Genomic DNA, 21,810 nt, shown 5'->3' with positions numbered 1-21,810 from the left:
GGCAATGATCCTCGAGGAATTAGGCATGAAAAATTGGGCAGAGTTTCAAGGAAATACTCTTCGCTCAGTAGGATTGGTGGGAGCATAAAATATTCAAACATTAAAACGTACATTATCCACTTTTACTAACAGACTGATAACTCTGCCCGATGTATCTTTCGACCAGCTGAGAACTTCAAACGTGAATTTTCGGCTACCAGAAATCGCTACGCCACCCTGTTTTTACCTAGCGCGGGGACCAGAAACTCTTACCGGGCCATTTTCGCTCGCAAACAATTAATTGCATCGGTTGTGAAAGCAAATCTCTTGTAAACAAATAAAATCTGCTCGCGTAGATTTGGCAAAATCAAAATCAACTGTTGTTTGGACCCGTTGCCAAACCCTCGGATGTTTAGAGTGACTAATTTAGCTTGAAACATAATATGAGTTAGAGATAAATCGGGCAGGTTATCAAATTACACTCACAACAGTTTACTTGCTTTTTTTATGCTTGTTCGTCCGGTTTTCTTGGAGATATTTCACCATCCGATGGTTCTGATTTTCACGTTTTTTCTGCCTGTGTGTCAGTAGATCGCCCAGAATACACAGTAAGGTTGAGTTGGTTTCCTTAAGGGAACTACGGCTTCAATGAAATTAGCAGGCCTACTCCGGAGTTCGTTACGATTTTAGTAGAAACCGAAACTAGCAGTGTTAGAGTCAAACAAAATAGGGACTGTTCGTCATTATTTCCTTCAACATCCGATTCCATTGGTGAGAAAAAGGTTCTTCGATGCTAATATCATCAGGTATATCATCAGTGTTCGGCAGCAAATCGTCGGATTTCGGGCGGATTAACAGGTGTAGTAGTAGGGAATAGCCATGGTTGAAGTTTCGGCGGAATTTCGGGAGGTAACGCATTCGGTTTCGGGTGCCGAGAATTATTGTTCAGGTGTGCTAATAGGATGGGTTGTCGGAGAGATCATAGATTCGTCGGTAGTAGAATGTCGCGGGACAGGAATGAGGACAATTTTTAGCGCGATGCTCGGTAGATTTACAGATGTTACACATAATGGGGTTCAGGACAATCAGAAGAAACGTGGCCGGTCTGATCACAATTGAAACATGCAGTGGTGTGACCAAACATTCGCCATGTGCCCAGTTTGATGACAGTGGCGGCCAAGTACGAGGTTGACCTTTATAGCGAAATGCACCAGAATCTTTCCAAATCGCCTGAAATTCGGGATCGTGTTCTGATCCGAACTCGGTAATGGCGCACATCCATCATAAACATTTTCCCACCCTTCTGCACGACATTCCTCGGCGGTGCGAGATCACATCACAAAACTTCGATAGACGATTAATAATGGCTAAATCCGGTAATTTCGTGGGGCGCATCAAAAAACTTGAAGATGCGTAAGCGGTCGGTCAACATCCTGAAGGGCAAAAGGCAATCCTTGAACTGTAAGCGTGCTCGTTGTAAAAAGGCATCCTTAAAATCTTGTCGACGGAAAGTTCAGCAAATAGAACCATTGGATTGACGTTGAATACAATAGAACGCGCCAGAATTATCGATATCGGCAGAACGTAGGCTTCGAAAACATCATGGCTGGTACAAAGGAACGTGGTTTAAAGGAAACTGTCAAAGGTCGCCACAGGTAGATATTTCTGGGTCCTCAACTACAACTTCAATCGGTAGGCTCTCCAGCTCTCAACGCAGATGCCTAGCTGCCCCCGAGGGCAGCGTTGGTTCAGCAAACAACACGTCCCTTCCTCGACTACATCGCCTTGCAAATGCCGCTCCAAGGCTCTGGTCAGCGGCCTGACCATTTGGCGCGCTCGCCATAACTCGGGGGACCAATCTTACGCGACTGCTCGTACAAGGGAGAAAGAGGCGATCCCCCCAGCGGGTATTTAGCAATTTTCTTTAAATTGATTAAAACAAGCACATTAAAACTAAACCACGGATCTTAGCCAAAAGGCCGAGAAGCGATGCCCGTAAATGCTCACAGCGGACAAGGTGCTCCCAGTCTCATGGCCACGAGATATGGTGGTCCGATTACAATCCGTGCCAAGGAAGGAATGCCCAAAGCCAACCTGAAAGCGAGGCGCACACAACGATCGCCCTTGTACAGTGGGCAGCAGGACCAGCATTGCATGGCACTTGCGTTGACGGCAAGAGGACAAATGCACATTGTGCTTGCTCTGACCTCGTTTTTATTTTCCCTTATAACAAAGTTAATTTTCACGGCGAATTACTTGTCTACGACCATACCACAGGGAAAACACCGGTTCTCGTCCGATCACCGAAGTTAAGCCCTGTCGGGCGGGGTTAGTACTTGATGGGAGACCGCCTGGGAATACCCCGTGTTGTAGGCTTCCCTTTTTCCTTCTGTACACTTGATTATCTCAAAAAATCTCAGTTTCCTTTAATGAAAGAACATTCCAAACCAGGTTTTTTGAACACAACATGCCAACGATATGTCAAAGATGAGACATACAACAAAAACAAAATAGTTCACACGAGAAAGTGGAACTTGTATTCCCAAGGGAGCGCGTGCGCGCGAGATCTTATCAATCCAACGTTTATGACATGAAACGTATCTTTTCGTGTGAGCAAAGAACAGGATACGACAAGTAAAAAATGCATGCACTGTTATGCATTAGATGGAAGTTAACCTAGCCCGGATGATATGCATACAACGAAGGCTACAACACTACAACATTGATCCTGCGAAAACGTGACTTACGTGACGTAGCGCACTTCAAAGTCTTACTGTTCCCTGCTCAACACGGACAGTACGTATCAAAGGGCCGATAAGACACTATCCTGACCATGAAAGATTTACTTTTTATGATAACAATCCAATTAACTGATAACATAGAGAAACCACAAAGTGTTGGCCACAGAAATGTAACGCCAACTGATCTGGCGGGTCCTCAGTTACTCAATGCAAAACGGGCTCTCCAGAACGCAACATAACACAACGCAAAAGAAATCTATCGCGATGGAGCAGTACAAACACACATCCACTTACGTTTTCGAAACGATGCACGAGGATAAGAGCTCGACCCGCTGGCATTTTCTTGTCTCACTCGTCTATCGATGGAAATCGATGCGGCTGAAATAAACACGTCCTCTCGCTCTCTCTACGGCCAAGAATGAAAGAAATAAAATCACAGTTTTGCAGTGCACCAAGTACGGAACATTCACCTACAATTTCAGCAGTGGAATTCACAAATACAACTCACCTTCCTTAGTCCTTACACCGCCACCGCATCTCCTTCCCTGCCCTGCCTGAAACGTTACCAACAAACCTTCCCATTAGCCAACTTTGCCACCGGGGTTTGGTGCGGGGACTAGCGCGAACGCAGGTCCCCACTACCAGACTTCCTACGCTCGAGTTACCCACATTTGGGGTAATCGCAAGGGTCAACCCAATCGAAGTGCAATGAAAGAGCCTCACCTTGAGAGGACTGCCTCCCTGATCACAGTGCCTCCCGCGTCAGGTAAGTATGCCTTTTCAACCTCTCCGGAACCGCAAAACGCAACTTGTCTGCGCATACCATGTGGTAATGGGGGTCACGTGCTCCTCGTCCTGTCGTGTCGTGCTGTCCACTCGCTGCTATGCTACCTAGAAAAGAGAAGAGAATGTGAAGGTTGGTTGCTTGGTCATTTGTTCTGCTTTCACTTGATTATTTCTCCCCAGGGGGGAGGGGGCCACGCTCGGAGGTAGTGCTATACCGAGGCAACCCGTGGCCGGGACGAGGCAAGCCTCTTTTCCACGGCCCAGTTCCAAAAATCAGTTTAATATATGAGCTGCTCGATGAGCAGCGGTATCAGATATTAAGCTGATAAGAACAGATACTACACTTGATCTTAGCCAAAAGGCCGAGAAGGATGCCCGTAAATGCTCACAGCGGACAAGGTGCTCCCAGTCTCATGGCCACGAGATATGGTGGTCCGATTACAATCCGTGCCAAGGAAGGAATGCCCAAAGCCAACCTGAAAGCGAGGCGCACACAACGATCGCCCTTGTACAGTGGGCAGCAGGACCAGCATTGCATGGCACTTGCGTTGACGGCAAGAGGACAAATGCACATTGTGCTTGCTCTGACCTCGTTTTTATTTTCCCTTATAACAAAGTTAATTTTCACGGCGAATTACTTGTCTACGACCATACCACAGGGAAAACACCGGTTCTCGTCCGATCACCGAAGTTAAGCCCTGTCGGGCGGGGTTAGTACTTGGATGGGAGACCGCCTGGGAATACCCCGTGTTGTAGGCTTCCCTTTTTCCTTCTGTACACTTGATTATCTCAAAAAATCTCAGTTTCCTTTAATGAAAGAACATTCCAAACCAGGTTTTTTGAACACAACATGCCAACGATATGTCAAAGATGAGACATACAACAAAAACAAAATAGTTCACACGAGAAAGTGGAACTTGTATTCCCAAGGGAGCGCGTGCGCGCGAGATCTTATCAATCCAACGTTTATGACATGAAACGTATCTTTTCGTGTGAGCAAAGAACAGGATACGACAAGTAAAAAATGCATGCACTGTTATGCATTAGATGGAAGTTAACCTAGCCCGGATGATATGCATACAACGAAGGCTACAACACTACAACATTGATCCTGCGAAAACGTGACTTACGTGACGTAGCGCACTTCAAAGTCTTACTGTTCCCTGCTCAACACGGACAGTACGTATTCAAAGGGCCGATAAGACACTATCCTGACCATGAAAGATTTACTTTTTATGATAACAATCCAATTAACTGATAACATAGAGAAACCACAAAGTGTTGGCCACAGAAATGTAACGCCAACTGATCTGGCGGGTCCTCAGTTACTCAATGCAAAACGGGCTCTCCAGAACGCAACATAACACAACGCAAAAGAAATCTATCGCGATGGAGCAGTACAAACACACATCCACTTACGTTTTCGAAACGATGCACGAGGATAAGAGCTCGACCCGCTGGCATTTTCTTGTCTCACTCGTCTATCGATGGAAATCGATGCGGCTGAAATAAACACGTCCTCTCGCTCTCTCTACGGCCAAGAATGAAAGAAATAAAATCACAGTTTTGCAGTGCACCAAGTACGGAACATTCACCTACAATTTCAGCAGTGGAATTCACAAATACAACTCACCTTCCTTAGTCCTTACACCGCCACCGCATCTCCTTCCCTGCCCTGCCTGAAACGTTACCAACAAACCTTCCCATTAGCCAACTTTGCCACCGGGGTTTGGTGCGGGGACTAGCGCGAACGCAGGTCCCCACTACCAGAAATTATACGCTCGAGTTACCCACATTTGGGGTAATCGCAAGGGTCAACCCAATCGAAGTGCAATGAAAGAGCCTCACCTTGAGAGGACTGCCTCCCTGATCACAGTGCCTCCCGCGTCAGGTAAGTATGCCTTTTCAACCTCTCCGGAACCGCAAAACGCAACTTGTCTGCGCATACCATGTGGTAATGGGGGTCACGTGCTCCTCGTCCTGTCGTGTCGTGCTGTCCACTCGCTGCTATGCTACCTAGAAAAGAGAAGAGAATGTGAAGGTTGGTTGCTTGGTCATTTGTTCTGCTTTCACTTGATTATTTCTTCCCCAGAGGGAAGTGGGCCACGCTCGGAGGTAGTGCTATACCGAGGCAACCCGTGGCCGGGACGAGGCAAGCCTCTTTTCCACGGCCCAGTTCCAAAAATCAGTTTAATATATGAGCTGCTCGATGAGCAGCGGTGAATGGCAGACCAAAGGTCACCAGTCGACAGACTCATCCAACGCCTGAGGCATTGGTCACCAGTATTAGGCGACAGAGGCGAAATAAAACTAAGCAAATCAGGTGGTACAGAGGGTGAATTAAGCAGGTGGCCCGAAGCGAAAAACGAGCTTGTTGGAAACATAGAGGCGATGACTCCATCCGCCCCCCACTGGCGGGCAAAATAACGTCGACGTCTCCGGGTTGAAAAACGCTTGAAGAGCAAGGGGAGGTGGAACTTGACACGGGCCTTTGCTCCCTCAATGACGGCGAGGGCCCCAGGTTGACAGAACGAAAGCGGTAGTCATTGCGGGCCAGCCAGATGTGAAACTTACAGGCACACAACAGGTAACTGAAGACTTTGGGCACTGCGTGAAGCTCAGTGGAATTGAAACCAAAAAGTAAATGGCGACGCTCAAGCACAGGACACATAGGCGAGAAATGAAAAAGGAGGGACTGTAGCCAACCAACAACACTTTGAGCAAGGGGACACACAAAGAGCAAATGCGACAGTGACTCGACGACAGGACCACAAAAACAAGCGGAGGAGACAGATAAACCAAAAGAGAGAAGACGCTCAGCAGTGTAAATCACACCATGAGCTACCTTCCAGGAGAAATCAACAACAAAGCGGTCAAAATCAAAGAAGTGGAACTGGCGCCACGTATCATACCAGTAAAGGTCCCCAAAGGAGGGAAAGAACTTAACTACACAGTGCGGTGTGACAGAGGAACAGGATAAAAGAAACTGGTAACCGACTTTGGCAGAGAAAAAAAGCCACGGAGGCGACAACGTGAGGGTCAGAGGATGCGAAAACCAAAGTTCCCCGGGAGGGGGAAAAAGAGCCACCAAGCGACTCCCAGGCCAAAAGCAAAGAGGAGTAAAATGGCGGTAACAGGGACCTGTCGAAGGCAGCGGGACGGGAGAAAACATCAAGAGAGGAGGCAGCAAAACACGATTGAAACCAGTACGACACAAAGGAGGACCAGCTTGACGAGGACAAAGTAGACCGTTTGACCCACTGACCCAGAAGCGACCAAACCTTGAGCTTAATGTCCACCACCGAGAAACCTCCCAGCGATGTGGGCTGAACGACCACAGCACGTGCAACGAGCTCCCGCTTGGTTTTCCAGAAGAATGAGAAAACAAGGGAGTTAAGTTCTTTAAGTACCCAGGGGGGCATGTGGACCAGGGATGCCACATACCAAACCCTGGCGAGGGCCAGGCAATTGATGACCAAAGCCTTGCCATGAAAAGACAAGGAGCGCTGACGCCAGGAGGAGAGGACGCGTTCCACAGCCTCTATCCGAGGCCGCCAATTAGTTCATCAATGTCATGCGGGCCAATGAAGACTCCGAGGATTTTAAGCTTAGAAGATGTCCAGTCGAGAGGGACAGGGGGGTCAGTTCGGCCAGCCCAAGACCCCAGCCACAAGCCGCGAGACTTTGTCAGGTTGAGCTTGGATCCAGAACCAAGCTCATACCTTGTGTAGGTGTCAAAAACAGCCCTAATGGAGGCATCGGAGGACAAGATGAGCGATGTGTCATCCGCGTACTGGGAAATTGGAGAGAGCGGTGAGGGCAGTCCAGGCAGCAAAGGTCCAGTAATGGCGGGATTTGCTCGAATATTGGCGGCCAAGACCTCAGCGACCATAACATACAGCAAAGGTGCGAGGGGGCAGCCTTGACGCACCCCCCGTGTGAGACTGAAAAAGTTTGAGACATGACCGTTAACAATGACAGCACTCTGAACAGCATTATAGAAAAGGCGGATCCAGCGCAGAAAGGAGGTTTGGAAACCCATTCTGCAGAGGGTGGCATGCAGAAAGGACCAATCAACGCGATCAAACGCTTTTTCTTGGTCGAGCGAGAGGATGGCACAAGGAGACCCGGATTGCGTGGCGTAATGGACCATGTCTCGGAGATAAGCGACGTTCTCACCAATATAACGACCGGGGACACCACAGGTTTGATCCTCAGCCACCACGGCATGAATAACCTTCAGGAGACGCCCAGCGATGACGCGGGCAGCGAGCTTGTAGTCCACACTAAGGAGGGAAATTGGCCGCCAGTTACGAGGGTTCAGCCGGTCACCCGTCTTAAAGATGAGAGAAATGATGCCTCGACGCTGAGAGAGGCTGAGAGTGCCAGCCTCATAACATGAGTTCAGGACGAGCACGAGGTCCTGTCCGAGCACCGGCCAGAATTTGACATAAAACTCCATAGGGAGGCCATCCAAGCCCGGGGTCTTGCCTCGAGCCATCCCACATAAAGCAGTATAACACTCCTCCGACTGGAGAGGACCATCACACTGTTGAGCCTGGTCGGCGGACAAGGTGGAGGTGAGGGCGTCGAGCAGGGAAAGAGCCACGTCCCCGTCAGTAGGCTCGGCACTAAACAAGTTAGAATAAAAGGAAGCAAAAGCCTGGCATAGGTCCTTTGAACTCGAGACCACTGTGCCATCATCGCATCGAAGTGCTGAAATAAGTCGGTCGGCGGCACGCTTCTTTTCCAGACGGAAGAAAAAGGCCGAGGAGGTTTCACCTTCCTCAACCCATTGGCCCGAGCACGGACTTGGGCTCCCCGAGCTGCCTCGAGGTCTAGGGCAGCAAGGGCAGACAGGGTAGAATGGTACGGCTCAACACAGGAGGTGAAACCGGCATCAACACGGTTCTTAAGATGCCCAGCTAGTCGGCCAAGGAGGTCTCGACACTGCGATGTTTTCTTTCGAGCGCTCAGCGCAATATTTAATTGTGAGGCCTTTGATTTGGCTCTTGCCCTTATCCCACCACTTAGCTAGTGACGGGAAGGACAGCATGGACTGCCTCCAAACGGACCAAAAATTAGTGATATGCTGGATATAGTCCTCATCATTGAGGACAGAAATGTTGAGCTTCCAGAAACTGTCCCAGGAGCAGCAATGTCTGGGACACTACAAGAAAGCACCACACCACAGTGATCCGAAAACGGACAAGGAATAATATCGCAAGTCAAGACTGATGGTAACAGGAGTACGGGGCACCAATGAGATCAATACGGGAGGCCATAAGGCCGTCTGAGCGAGTCCAAGAGAAGGCAGAATCGGAAGGATGCAGGTGCCTCCAAATGTCCAGACAACAGCAGGAGTCAAAAAGACGTTTTAAGGTAGCAGTACTTTCGCGGGAAGTGTCAGAGACATTGGAGCCCCGACGATCGAGGGCGCGGTCGAACACAGTGTTAAAGTCCCCGGCAAGGAAGGTCGGATAGGTGGGATCAACCCAAGACGAGACGTCGTCCAGGAAGTCGTCACGGGCTGGGTTGCGATTGGGGGCGTAGAGACAGCAGATACGAAACGGGTGCCCAGAATGGGTAAAGTGGCAAAAAACAACACGCCCAGCGGTGTCACACCAAGAGCTCGTAAGGGTGACCGTGGGGCGGAATAAAATGATGCAACCACAAGAGTGTGCAGAGCCAACAGAAGCAACTGCATTAAAACCAGATGAACGAAACCAGACTGACATTCACTGTCTGAAGAGCAGTGGGCCCTCTTGTAGGCAGACAATGTCAGGGACCTGAGGAAAGGAACGTAACCAGTGCAGAACACCAGCGCGCTTGGACGAGTCCCTGAGACCATTGGTGTTTAAGGAGAGGATAGAGAGAGCCATAACTGAGAAGAAAGAGAGAGACAGCACAACTAGGAGCGACGGCTCCGAACCGGGGCAGGGGGAGCCAAGGAGGGAAGGCCAGAATGAACAGCCCTCCCAGACTCCCTGCCCTTTCCAGACTTCGAGCGGCCGGGGACCGCAGAACCAGGAAGAGGTTTCTTCGCTTTCTTCTTAGACTTGACCTGATCATCAGAGGAAGCCTCAACATCCGAAAGTCCACGCTTAGTGACTGGTGAATCAGTCAGCTCGACCTCGTTAACCATTACGGGAGACAGAGATAGAACCTGTGGGGTATTTACAGGGGTTACATTGATGCCCGTTAAAGGGTCATCGTCACTAAATATACTTTGACTGTATTCAGTCTCATTAACTAGTTCATTATCATTCGTATCCATTTCTTTTCCATTATTACTATTATCCATTTCCATTTCTTTTCCATTAACTACAGCATTATTTGTCATTTCTTTTCCAGTAACTACATTATTACTATTATCCATTTCCATTTCTTTTCCATTAACTATAGTAGTATTGTCCATTACACCAACTACGTTACTACTAGTGTTAACATTGTATTACTCTGTGGCGCAGCCAAACCATCAGACGCAGCGGCGGGGGAGGCAGCCACCTGCACGCGCGTCGAGGACCCACCATTACCGTTTTAGGGAGGGCCGCACCCTCCTTAACATTTACTGGTGGCAGGAGAGGCCATGGGTGGAGTACCAGGGGGGATAACTCATTGTCCCTGAGGTCGGTGTGGGAACCCCAACTTGAAATACCAGGTTGCGTGGGGGCAGGAGGACGAAGGGTTACCCCCTCGTCCCCAGAGTCCTCATGGTCAGAGCTTGCAGGAGAAGTGGGAAGGTCCTCAGGACCAGAACTGACATCCAGGAGGGGAGGCAGCGACTCCGGGGGAGTGGCACCAACAACAAGTGAAGCGGACGGATGGGCGGGGGTCGCAGGCGAAGATGGTGGGTTCCCCCAGGCATTGGGGGGGTTGGGCAATCCCTGGCCATGTGACCAGGCTCCCGACACCTGCGGCACTTCCCGCGCAAGTCACAGTTTTTGGTGAGGTGTTCCCCACGACAGATATCACATTCGGCCGGCTGACCCACATACCACACCTTACATTTATATCCAGCAATGTCCAGATTACGAGGGATCCGGCCAGAACGAACCATTTTGATGATACGGGCTCCAGTGCAGATTGCAGGGTCACCCGGGTAATGCTGGTGCCTTATCGTCTCCACCTTCCCGTACGAGGAAAAGTAGGGCCGGAGGCGATCATCACTCTCCTCAAAGGGATAGTGATACAACATAACATTTTGAGCTCGAGGCCCAGCATACATGACTTTGCACTTAGCACCAGCTAAAGTGACAAAATCATAACCTTCAACAATATTTTTACATTTTGGGTCAGCGAAAGTAATCTGAACCAGTTTTACGGGAACAAACTGAATACTGTCAATCACAAAGGGGGTGAACTTTCCCTTGATGGCTGTAACAAGTTCCGCCCTGGGAACAGAGGTTGGAACATCGGAAAGGTCGAGGACTACTGTCCTCTTAAAGGCCGCAAGAGGCATGATGAAAAGGGAAAAAGAGAAAAAACAGTCCCCCCGGAAAGCAAAGCTCCCAGGAAGGGAACAGAAAGACTGGCTACCCTGGGTTATGGCAGGACGCCAAGCATAAGTCCCCAGGAGGGTCACCAGTAAAACTCAGGAATCAAAAATCTTACCACAAATCCCAAAAACGCTTGTCCCCACACTCCAATTCCAATACGGAACTTACGCGTACCACAAGGAAAGGCACGAACCTGGCAGATAATAAAAACCCGCGTCAGGTAAGTATGCCTTTTCAACCTCTCCGGAACCGCAAAAACGCAACTTGTCTGCGCATACCATGTGGTAATGGGGGTCACGTGCTCCTCGTCCTGTCGTGTCGTGCTGTCCACTCGCTGCTATGCTACCTAGAAAAGAGAAGAGAAATGTGAAGGTTGGTTGCTTGGTCATTTGTTCTGCTTTCACTTGATTATTTCTTCCCCAGAGGGAAGTGGGCCACGCTCGGAGGTAGTGCTATACCGAGGCAACCCGTGGCCGGGACGAGGCAAGCCTCTTTTCCACGGCCCAGTTCCAAAAATCAGTTTAATATATGAGCTGCTCGATGAGCAGCGTATCAGATATTAAGCTGATAAGAACAGATACTACACTTGATCTTAGCCAAAAGGCCGAGAAGCGATGCCCGTAAATGCTCACAGCGGACAAGGTGCTCCCAGTCTCATGGCCACGAGATATGGTGGTCCGATTACAATCCGTGCCAAGGAAGGAATGCCCAAAGCCAACCTGAAAGCGAGGCGCACACAACGATCGCCCTTGTACAGTGGGCAGCAGGACCAGCATTGCATGGCACTTGCGTTGACGGCAAGAGGACAAATGCACATTGTGCTTGCTCTGACCTCGTTTTATTTTCCCTTATAACAAAGTTAATTTTCACGGCGAATTACTTGTCTACGACCATACCACAGGGAAAACACCGGTTCTCGTCCGATCACCGAAGTTAAGCCCTGTCGGGCGGGGTTAGTACTTGGATGGGAGACCGCCTGGGAATACCCCGTGTTGTAGGCTTCCCTTTTTCCTTCTGTACACTTGATTATCTCAAAAAATCTCAGTTTCCTTTAATGAAAGAACATTCCAAACCAGGTTTTTTGAACACAACATGCCAACGATATGTCAAAGATGAGACATACAACAAAAACAAAATAGTTCACACGAGAAAGTGGAACTTGTATTCCCAAGGGAGCGCGTGCGCGCGAGATCTTATCAATCCAACGTTTATGACATGAAACGTATCTTTTCGTGTGAGCAAAGAACAGGATACGACAAGTAAAAAATGCATGCACTGTTATGCATTAGATGGAAGTTAACCTAGCCCGGATGATATGCATACAACGAAGGCTACAACACTACAACATTGATCCTGCGAAAACGTGACTTACGTGACGTAGCGCACTTCAAAGTCTTACTGTTCCCTGCTCAACACGGACAGTACGTATTCAAAGGGCCGATAAGACACTATCCTGACCATGAAAGATTTACTTTTTATGATAACAATCCAATTAACTGATAACATAGAGAAACCACAAAGTGTTGGCCACAGAAATGTAACGCCAACTGATCTGGCGGGTCCTCAGTTACTCAATGCAAAACGGGCTCTCCAGAACGCAACATAACACAACGCAAAAGAAATCTATCGCGATGGAGCAGTACAAACACACATCCACTTACGTTTTCGAAACGATGCACGAGGATAAGAGCTCGACCCGCTGGCATTTTCTTGTCTCACTCGTCTATCGATGGAAATCGATGCGGCTGAAATAAACACGTCCTCTCGCTCTCTCTACGGCCAAGAATGAAAGAAATAAAATCACAGTTTTGCAGTGCACCAAGTACGGAACATTCACCTACAATTTCAGCAGTGGAATTCACAAATACAACTCACCTTCCTTAGTCCTTACACCGCCACCGCATCTCCTTCCCTGCCCTGCCTGAAACGTTACCAACAAACCTTCCCATTAGCCAACTTTGCCACCGGGGTTTGGTGCGGGGACTAGCGCGAACGCAGGTCCCCACTACCAGAAATTATACGCTCGAGTTACCCACATTTGGGGTAATCGCAAGGGTCAACCCAATCGAAGTGCAATGAAAGAGCCTCACCTTGAGAGGACTGCCTCCCTGATCACAGTGCCTCCCGCGTCAGGTAAGTATGCCTTTTCAACCTCTCCGGAACCGCAAAACGCAACTTGTCTGCGCATACCATGTGGTAATGGGGGTCACGTGCTCCTCGTCCTGTCGTGTCGTGCTGTCCACTCGCTGCTATGCTACCTAGAAAAGAGAAGAGAATGTGAAGGTTGGTTGCTTGGTCATTTGTTCTGCTTTCACTTGATTATTTCTTCCCCAGAGGGAAGTGGGCCACGCTCGGAGGTAGTGCTATACCGAGGCAACCCGTGGCCGGGACGAGGCAAGCCTCTTTTCCACGGCCCAGTTCCAAAAATCAGTTTAATATATGAGCTGCTCGATGAGCAGCGGTGAATGGCAGACCAAAGGTCACCAGTCGACAGACTCATCCAACGCCTGAGGCATTGGTCACCAGTATTAGGCGACAGAGGCGAAATAAAACTAAGCAAATCAGGTGGTACAGAGGGTGAATTAAGCAGGTGGCCCGAAGCGAAAAACGAGCTTGTTGGAAACATAGAGGCGATGACTCCATCCGCCCCCCACTGGCGGGCAAAATAACGTCGACGTCTCCGGGTTGAAAAACGCTTGAAGAGCAAGGGGAGGTGGAACTTGACACGGGCCTTTGCTCCCTCAATGACGGCGAGGGCCCCAGGTTGACAGAACGAAAGCGGTAGTCATTGCGGGCCAGCCAGATGTGAAACTTACAGGCACACAACAGGTAACTGAAGACTTTGGGCACTGCGTGAAGCTCAGTGGAATTGAAACCAAAAAGTAAATGGCGACGCTCAAGCACAGGACACATAGGCGAGAAATGAAAAAGGAGGGACTGTAGCCAACCAACAACACTTTGAGCAAGGGGACACACAAAGAGCAAATGCGACAGTGACTCGACGACAGGACCACAAAAACAAGCGGAGGAGACAGATAAACCAAAAGAGAGAAGACGCTCAGCAGTGTAAATCACACCATGAGCTACCTTCCAGGAGAAATCAACAACAAAGCGGTCAAAATCAAAGAAGTGGAACTGGCGCCACGTATCATACCAGTAAAGGTCCCCAAAGGAGGGAAAGAACTTAACTACACAGTGCGGTGTGACAGAGGAACAGGATAAAAGAAACTGGTAACCGACTTTGGCAGAGAAAAAAAGCCACGGAGGCGACAACGTGAGGGTCAGAGGATGCGAAAACCAAAGTTCCCCGGGAGGGGGAAAAAGAGCCACCAAGCGACTCCCAGGCCAAAAGCAAAGAGGAGTAAAATGGCGGTAACAGGGACCTGTCGAAGGCAGCGGGACGGGAGAAAACATCAAGAGAGGAGGCAGCAAAACACGATTGAAACCAGTACGACACAAAGGAGGACCAGCTTGACGAGGACAAAGTAGACCGTTTGACCCACTGACCCAGAAGCGACCAAACCTTGAGCTTAATGTCCACCACCGAGAAACCTCCCAGCGATGTGGGCTGAACGACCACAGCACGTGCAACGAGCTCCCGCTTGGTTTTCCAGAAGAATGAGAAAACAAGGGAGTTAAGTTCTTTAAGTACCCAGGGGGGCATGTGGACCAGGGATGCCACATACCAAACCCTGGCGAGGGCCAGGCAATTGATGACCAAAGCCTTGCCATGAAAAGACAAGGAGCGCTGACGCCAGGAGGAGAGGACGCGTTCCACAGCCTCTATCCGAGGCCGCCAATTAGTTCATCAATGTCATGCGGGCCAATGAAGACTCCGAGGATTTTAAGCTTAGAAGATGTCCAGTCGAGAGGGACAGGGGGGTCAGTTCGGCCAGCCCAAGACCCCAGCCACAAGCCGCGAGACTTTGTCAGGTTGAGCTTGGATCCAGAACCAAGCTCATACCTTGTGTAGGTGTCAAAAACAGCCCTAATGGAGGCATCGGAGGACAAGATGAGCGATGTGTCATCCGCGTACTGGGAAATTGGAGAGAGCGGTGAGGGCAGTCCAGGCAGCAAAGGTCCAGTAATGGCGGGATTTGCTCGAATATTGGCGGCCAAGACCTCAGCGACCATAACATACAGCAAAGGTGCGAGGGGGCAGCCTTGACGCACCCCCCGTGTGAGACTGAAAAAGTTTGAGACATGACCGTTAACAATGACAGCACTCTGAACAGCATTATAGAAAAGGCGGATCCAGCGCAGAAAGGAGGTTTGGAAACCCATTCTGCAGAGGGTGGCATGCAGAAAGGACCAATCAACGCGATCAAACGCTTTTTCTTGGTCGAGCGAGAGGATGGCACAAGGAGACCCGGATTGCGTGGCGTAATGGACCATGTCTCGGAGATAAGCGACGTTCTCACCAATATAACGACCGGGGACACCACAGGTTTGATCCTCAGCCACCACGGCATGAATAACCTTCAGGAGACGCCCAGCGATGACGCGGGCAGCGAGCTTGTAGTCCACACTAAGGAGGGAAATTGGCCGCCAGTTACGAGGGTTCAGCCGGTCACCCGTCTTAAAGATGAGAGAAATGATGCCTCGACGCTGAGAGAGGCTGAGAGTGCCAGCCTCATAACATGAGTTCAGGACGAGCACGAGGTCCTGTCCGAGCACCGGCCAGAATTTGACATAAAACTCCATAGGGAGGCCATCCAAGCCCGGGGTCTTGCCTCGAGCCATCCCACATAAAGCAGTATAACACTCCTCCGACTGGAGAGGACCATCACACTGTTGAGCCTGGTCGGCGGACAAGGTGGAGGTGAGGGCGTCGAGCAGGGAAAGAGCCACGTCCCCGTCAGTAGGCTCGGCACTAAACAAGTTAGAATAAAAGGAAGCAAAAGCCTGGCATAGGTCCTTTGAACTCGAGACCACTGTGCCATCATCGCATCGAAGTGCTGAAATAAGTCGGTCGGCGGCACGCTTCTTTTCCAGACGGAAGAAAAAGGCCGAGGAGGTTTCACCTTCCTCAACCCATTGGCCCGAGCACGGACTTGGGCTCCCCGAGCTGCCTCGAGGTCTAGGGCAGCAAGGGCAGACAGGGTAGAATGGTACGGCTCAACACAGGAGGTGAAACCGGCATCAACACGGTTCTTAAGATGCCCAGCTAGTCGGCCAAGGAGGTCTCGACACTGCGATGTTTTCTTTCGAGCGCTCAGCGCAATATTTAATTGTGAGGCCTTTGATTTGGCTCTTGCCCTTATCCCACCACTTAGCTAGTGACGGGAAGGACAGCATGGACTGCCTCCAAACGGACCAAAAATTAGTGATATGCTGGATATAGTCCTCATCATTGAGGACAGAAATGTTGAGCTTCCAGAAACTGTCCCAGGAGCAGCAATGTCTGGGACACTACAAGAAAGCACCACACCACAGTGATCCGAAAACGGACAAGGAATAATATCGCAAGTCAAGACTGATGGTAACAGGAGTACGGGGCACCAATGAGATCAATACGGGAGGCCATAAGGCCGTCTGAGCGAGTCCAAGAGAAGGCAGAATCGGAAGGATGCAGGTGCCTCCAAATGTCCAGACAACAGCAGGAGTCAAAAAGACGTTTTAAGGTAGCAGTACTTTCGCGGGAAGTGTCAGAGACATTGGAGCCCCGACGATCGAGGGCGCGGTCGAACACAGTGTTAAAGTCCCCGGCAAGGAAGGTCGGATAGGTGGGATCAACCCAAGACGAGACGTCGTCCAGGAAGTCGTCACGGGCTGGGTTGCGATTGGGGGCGTAGAGACAGCAGATACGAAACGGGTGCCCAGAATGGGTAAAGTGGCAAAAAACAACACGCCCAGCGGTGTCACACCAAGAGCTCGTAAGGGTGACCGTGGGGCGGAATAAAATGATGCAACCACAAGAGTGTGCAGAGCCAACAGAAGCAACTGCATTAAAACCAGATGAACGAAACCAGACTGACATTCACTGTCTGAAGAGCAGTGGGCCCTCTTGTAGGCAGACAATGTCAGGGACCTGAGGAAAGGAACGTAACCAGTGCAGAACACCAGCGCGCTTGGACGAGTCCCTGAGACCATTGGTGTTTAAGGAGAGGATAGAGAGAGCCATAACTGAGAAGAAAGAGAGAGACAGCACAACTAGGAGCGACGGCTCCGAACCGGGGCAGGGGGAGCCAAGGAGGGAAGGCCAGAATGAACAGCCCTCCCAGACTCCCTGCCCTTTCCAGACTTCGAGCGGCCGGGGACCGCAGAACCAGGAAGAGGTTTCTTCGCTTTCTTCTTAGACTTGACCTGATCATCAGAGGAAGCCTCAACATCCGAAAGTCCACGCTTAGTGACTGGTGAATCAGTCAGCTCGACCTCGTTAACCATTACGGGAGACAGAGATAGAACCTGTGGGGTATTTACAGGGGTTACATTGATGCCCGTTAAAGGGTCATCGTCACTAAATATACTTTGACTGTATTCAGTCTCATTAACTAGTTCATTATCATTCGTATCCATTTCTTTTCCATTATTACTATTATCCATTTCCATTTCTTTTCCATTAACTACAGCATTATTTGTCATTTCTTTTCCAGTAACTACATTATTACTATTATCCATTTCCATTTCTTTTCCATTAACTATAGTAGTATTGTCCATTACACCAACTACGTTACTACTAGTGTTAACATTGTATTACTCTGTGGCGCAGCCAAACCATCAGACGCAGCGGCGGGGGAGGCAGCCACCTGCACGCGCGTCGAGGACCCACCATTACCGTTTTAGGGAGGGCCGCACCCTCCTTAACATTTACTGGTGGCAGGAGAGGCCATGGGTGGAGTACCAGGGGGGATAACTCATTGTCCCTGAGGTCGGTGTGGGAACCCCAACTTGAAATACCAGGTTGCGTGGGGGCAGGAGGACGAAGGGTTACCCCCTCGTCCCCAGAGTCCTCATGGTCAGAGCTTGCAGGAGAAGTGGGAAGGTCCTCAGGACCAGAACTGACATCCAGGAGGGGAGGCAGCGACTCCGGGGGAGTGGCACCAACAACAAGTGAAGCGGACGGATGGGCGGGGGTCGCAGGCGAAGATGGTGGGTTCCCCCAGGCATTGGGGGGGTTGGGCAATCCCTGGCCATGTGACCAGGCTCCCGACACCTGCGGCACTTCCCGCGCAAGTCACAGTTTTTGGTGAGGTGTTCCCCACGACAGATATCACATTCGGCCGGCTGACCCACATACCACACCTTACATTTATATCCAGCAATGTCCAGATTACGAGGGATCCGGCCAGAACGAACCATTTTGATGATACGGGCTCCAGTGCAGATTGCAGGGTCACCCGGGTAATGCTGGTGCCTTATCGTCTCCACCTTCCCGTACGAGGAAAAGTAGGGCCGGAGGCGATCATCACTCTCCTCAAAGGGATAGTGATACAACATAACATTTTGAGCTCGAGGCCCAGCATACATGACTTTGCACTTAGCACCAGCTAAAGTGACAAAATCATAACCTTCAACAATATTTTTACATTTTGGGTCAGCGAAAGTAATCTGAACCAGTTTTACGGGAACAAACTGAATACTGTCAATCACAAAGGGGGTGAACTTTCCCTTGATGGCTGTAACAAGTTCCGCCCTGGGAACAGAGGTTGGAACATCGGAAAGGTCGAGGACTACTGTCCTCTTAAAGGCCGCAAGAGGCATGATGAAAAGGGAAAAAGAGAAAAAACAGTCCCCCCGGAAAGCAAAGCTCCCAGGAAGGGAACAGAAAGACTGGCTACCCTGGGTTATGGCAGGACGCCAAGCATAAGTCCCCAGGAGGGTCACCAGTAAAACTCAGGAATCAAAAATCTTACCACAAATCCCAAAAACGCTTGTCCCCACACTCCAATTCCAATACGGAACTTACGCGTACCACAAGGAAAGGCACGAACCTGGCAGATAATAAAAACCCGCGTCAGGTAAGTATGCCTTTTCAACCTCTCCGGAACCGCAAAAACGCAACTTGTCTGCGCATACCATGTGGTAATGGGGGTCACGTGCTCCTCGTCCTGTCGTGTCGTGCTGTCCACTCGCTGCTATGCTACCTAGAAAAGAGAAGAGAAATGTGAAGGTTGGTTGCTTGGTCATTTGTTCTGCTTTCACTTGATTATTTCTTCCCCAGAGGGAAGTGGGCCACGCTCGGAGGTAGTGCTATACCGAGGCAACCCGTGGCCGGGACGAGGCAAGCCTCTTTTCCACGGCCCAGTTCCAAAAATCAGTTTAATATATGAGCTGCTCGATGAGCAGCGTATCAGATATTAAGCTGATAAGAACAGATACTACACTTGATCTTAGCCAAAAGGCCGAGAAGCGATGCCCGTAAATGCTCACAGCGGACAAGGTGCTCCCAGTCTCATGGCCACGAGATATGGTGGTCCGATTACAATCCGTGCCAAGGAAGGAATGCCCAAAGCCAACCTGAAAGCGAGGCGCACACAACGATCGCCCTTGTACAGTGGGCAGCAGGACCAGCATTGCATGGCACTTGCGTTGACGGCAAGAGGACAAATGCACATTGTGCTTGCTCTGACCTCGTTTTTATTTTCCCTTATAACAAAGTTAATTTTCACGGCGAATTACTTGTCTACGACCATACCACAGGGAAAACACCGGTTCTCGTCCGATCACCGAAGTTAAGCCCTGTCGGGCGGGGTTAGTACTTGGATGGGAGACCGCCTGGGAATACCCCGTGTTGTAGGCTTCCCTTTTTCCTTCTGTACACTTGATTATCTCAAAAAATCTCAGTTTCCTTTAATGAAAGAACATTCCAAACCAGGTTTTTTGAACACAACATGCCAACGATATGTCAAAGATGAGACATACAACAAAAACAAAATAGTTCACACGAGAAAGTGGAACTTGTATTCCCAAGGGAGCGCGTGCGCGCGAGATCTTATCAATCCAACGTTTATGACATGAAACGTATCTTTTCGTGTGAGCAAAGAACAGGATACGACAAGTAAAAAATGCATGCACTGTTATGCATTAGATGGAAGTTAACCTAGCCCGGATGATATGCATACAACGAAGGCTACAACACTACAACATTGATCCTGCGAAAACGTGACTTACGTGACGTAGCGCACTTCAAAGTCTTACTGTTCCCTGCTCAACACGGACAGTACGTATTCAAAGGGCCGATAAGACACTATCCTGACCATGAAAGATTTACTTTTTATGATAACAATCCAATTAACTGATAACATAGAGAAACCACAAAGTGTTGGCCACAGAAATGTAACGCCAACTGATCTGGCGGGTCCTCAGTTACTCAATGCAAAACGGGCTCTCCAGAACGCAACATAACACAACGCAAAAGAAATCTATCGCGATGGAGCAGTACAAACACACATCCACTTACGTTTTCGAAACGATGCACGAGGATAAGAGCTCGACCCGCTGGCATTTTCTTGTCTCACTCGTCTATCGATGGAAATCGATGCGGCTGAAATAAACACGTCCTCTCGCTCTCTCTACGGCCAAGAATGAAAGAAATAAAATCACAGTTTTGCAGTGCACCAAGTACGGAACATTCACCTACAATTTCAGCAGTGGAATTCACAAATACAACTCACCTTCCTTAGTCCTTACACCGCCACCGCATCTCCTTCCCTGCCCTGCCTGAAACGTTACCAACAAACCTTCCCATTAGCCAACTTTGCCACCGGGGTTTGGTGCGGGGACTAGCGCGAACGCAGGTCCCCACTACCAGAAATTATACGCTCGAGTTACCCACATTTGGGGTAATCGCAAGGGTCAACCCAATCGAAGTGCAATGAAAGAGCCTCACCTTGAGAGGACTGCCTCCCTGATCACAGTGCCTCCCGCGTCAGGTAAGTATGCCTTTTCAACCTCTCCGGAACCGCAAAACGCAACTTGTCTGCGCATACCATGTGGTAATGGGGGTCACGTGCTCCTCGTCCTGTCGTGTCGTGCTGTCCACTCGCTGCTATGCTACCTAGAAAAGAGAAGAGAATGTGAAGGTTGGTTGCTTGGTCATTTGTTCTGCTTTCACTTGATTATTTCTTCCCCAGAGGGAAGTGGGCCACGCTCGGAGGTAGTGCTATACCGAGGCAACCCGTGGCCGGGACGAGGCAAGCCTCTTTTCCACGGCCCAGTTCCAAAAATCAGTTTAATATATGAGCTGCTCGATGAGCAGCGGTGAATGGCAGACCAAAGGTCACCAGTCGACAGACTCATCCAACGCCTGAGGCATTGGTCACCAGTATTAGGCGACAGAGGCGAAATAAAACTAAGCAAATCAGGTGGTACAGAGGGTGAATTAAGCAGGTGGCCCGAAGCGAAAAACGAGCTTGTTGGAAACATAGAGGCGATGACTCCATCCGCCCCCCACTGGCGGGCAAAATAACGTCGACGTCTCCGGGTTGAAAAACGCTTGAAGAGCAAGGGGAGGTGGAACTTGACACGGGCCTTTGCTCCCTCAATGACGGCGAGGGCCCCAGGTTGACAGAACGAAAGCGGTAGTCATTGCGGGCCAGCCAGATGTGAAACTTACAGGCACACAACAGGTAACTGAAGACTTTGGGCACTGCGTGAAGCTCAGTGGAATTGAAACCAAAAAGTAAATGGCGACGCTCAAGCACAGGACACATAGGCGAGAAATGAAAAAGGAGGGACTGTAGCCAACCAACAACACTTTGAGCAAGGGGACACACAAAGAGCAAATGCGACAGTGACTCGACGACAGGACCACAAAAACAAGCGGAGGAGACAGATAAACCAAAAGAGAGAAGACGCTCAGC

General features: G+C 49.8%; 14 non-coding genes across 14 annotated transcripts; 4 read left to right on the top strand and 10 right to left on the bottom strand.

The window, feature by feature from the left end:
• Positions 1–2,237: 2,237 nt before the first annotated feature.
• Positions 2,238–2,355, top strand: LOC137990096 (5S ribosomal RNA). The gene has a single exon (XR_011121123.1). It is a non-coding gene; the product is annotated as a 5S ribosomal RNA (ribosomal RNA).
• Positions 2,356–3,330: 975 nt separating this feature from the next.
• LOC137990113 (U1 spliceosomal RNA) lies at positions 3,331–3,494 on the bottom strand. Its single transcript, XR_011121140.1, has one exon. It is a non-coding gene; the product is annotated as a U1 spliceosomal RNA (small nuclear RNA).
• A 193-nt stretch (positions 3,495–3,687) lies between these two features.
• On the bottom strand, positions 3,688–3,880 carry LOC137990123 (U2 spliceosomal RNA). The gene has a single exon (XR_011121150.1). It is a non-coding gene; the product is annotated as a U2 spliceosomal RNA (small nuclear RNA).
• A 266-nt stretch (positions 3,881–4,146) lies between these two features.
• LOC137990095 (5S ribosomal RNA) lies at positions 4,147–4,265 on the top strand. Its single transcript, XR_011121122.1, has one exon. It is a non-coding gene; the product is annotated as a 5S ribosomal RNA (ribosomal RNA).
• Positions 4,266–5,241: 976 nt separating this feature from the next.
• On the bottom strand, positions 5,242–5,405 carry LOC137990112 (U1 spliceosomal RNA). The gene has a single exon (XR_011121139.1). It is a non-coding gene; the product is annotated as a U1 spliceosomal RNA (small nuclear RNA).
• Positions 5,406–5,599: 194 nt separating this feature from the next.
• Positions 5,600–5,790, bottom strand: LOC137990086 (U2 spliceosomal RNA). Its single transcript, XR_011121113.1, has one exon. It is a non-coding gene; the product is annotated as a U2 spliceosomal RNA (small nuclear RNA).
• Positions 5,791–11,429: 5,639 nt separating this feature from the next.
• On the bottom strand, positions 11,430–11,621 carry LOC137990122 (U2 spliceosomal RNA). The gene has a single exon (XR_011121149.1). It is a non-coding gene; the product is annotated as a U2 spliceosomal RNA (small nuclear RNA).
• A 266-nt stretch (positions 11,622–11,887) lies between these two features.
• LOC137990094 (5S ribosomal RNA) lies at positions 11,888–12,006 on the top strand. The gene has a single exon (XR_011121121.1). It is a non-coding gene; the product is annotated as a 5S ribosomal RNA (ribosomal RNA).
• A 976-nt stretch (positions 12,007–12,982) lies between these two features.
• LOC137990111 (U1 spliceosomal RNA) lies at positions 12,983–13,146 on the bottom strand. The gene has a single exon (XR_011121138.1). It is a non-coding gene; the product is annotated as a U1 spliceosomal RNA (small nuclear RNA).
• Positions 13,147–13,340: 194 nt separating this feature from the next.
• Positions 13,341–13,531, bottom strand: LOC137990085 (U2 spliceosomal RNA). The gene has a single exon (XR_011121112.1). It is a non-coding gene; the product is annotated as a U2 spliceosomal RNA (small nuclear RNA).
• A 5,639-nt stretch (positions 13,532–19,170) lies between these two features.
• On the bottom strand, positions 19,171–19,362 carry LOC137990121 (U2 spliceosomal RNA). The gene has a single exon (XR_011121148.1). It is a non-coding gene; the product is annotated as a U2 spliceosomal RNA (small nuclear RNA).
• A 267-nt stretch (positions 19,363–19,629) lies between these two features.
• On the top strand, positions 19,630–19,748 carry LOC137990093 (5S ribosomal RNA). Its single transcript, XR_011121120.1, has one exon. It is a non-coding gene; the product is annotated as a 5S ribosomal RNA (ribosomal RNA).
• Positions 19,749–20,724: 976 nt separating this feature from the next.
• LOC137990110 (U1 spliceosomal RNA) lies at positions 20,725–20,888 on the bottom strand. The gene has a single exon (XR_011121137.1). It is a non-coding gene; the product is annotated as a U1 spliceosomal RNA (small nuclear RNA).
• A 194-nt stretch (positions 20,889–21,082) lies between these two features.
• Positions 21,083–21,273, bottom strand: LOC137990084 (U2 spliceosomal RNA). The gene has a single exon (XR_011121111.1). It is a non-coding gene; the product is annotated as a U2 spliceosomal RNA (small nuclear RNA).
• Positions 21,274–21,810: the final 537 nt, after the last annotated feature.

This window comes from Montipora foliosa, unplaced genomic scaffold (assembly GCF_036669935.1).
Source record: "Montipora foliosa isolate CH-2021 unplaced genomic scaffold, ASM3666993v2 scaffold_6, whole genome shotgun sequence".
Lineage (NCBI taxonomy): Eukaryota > Metazoa > Cnidaria > Anthozoa > Scleractinia > Acroporidae > Montipora > Montipora foliosa.
The sequence above is the reverse complement of the archived record's forward strand: the minus strand, read 5'-3'. Positions and strand labels throughout refer to the sequence as shown.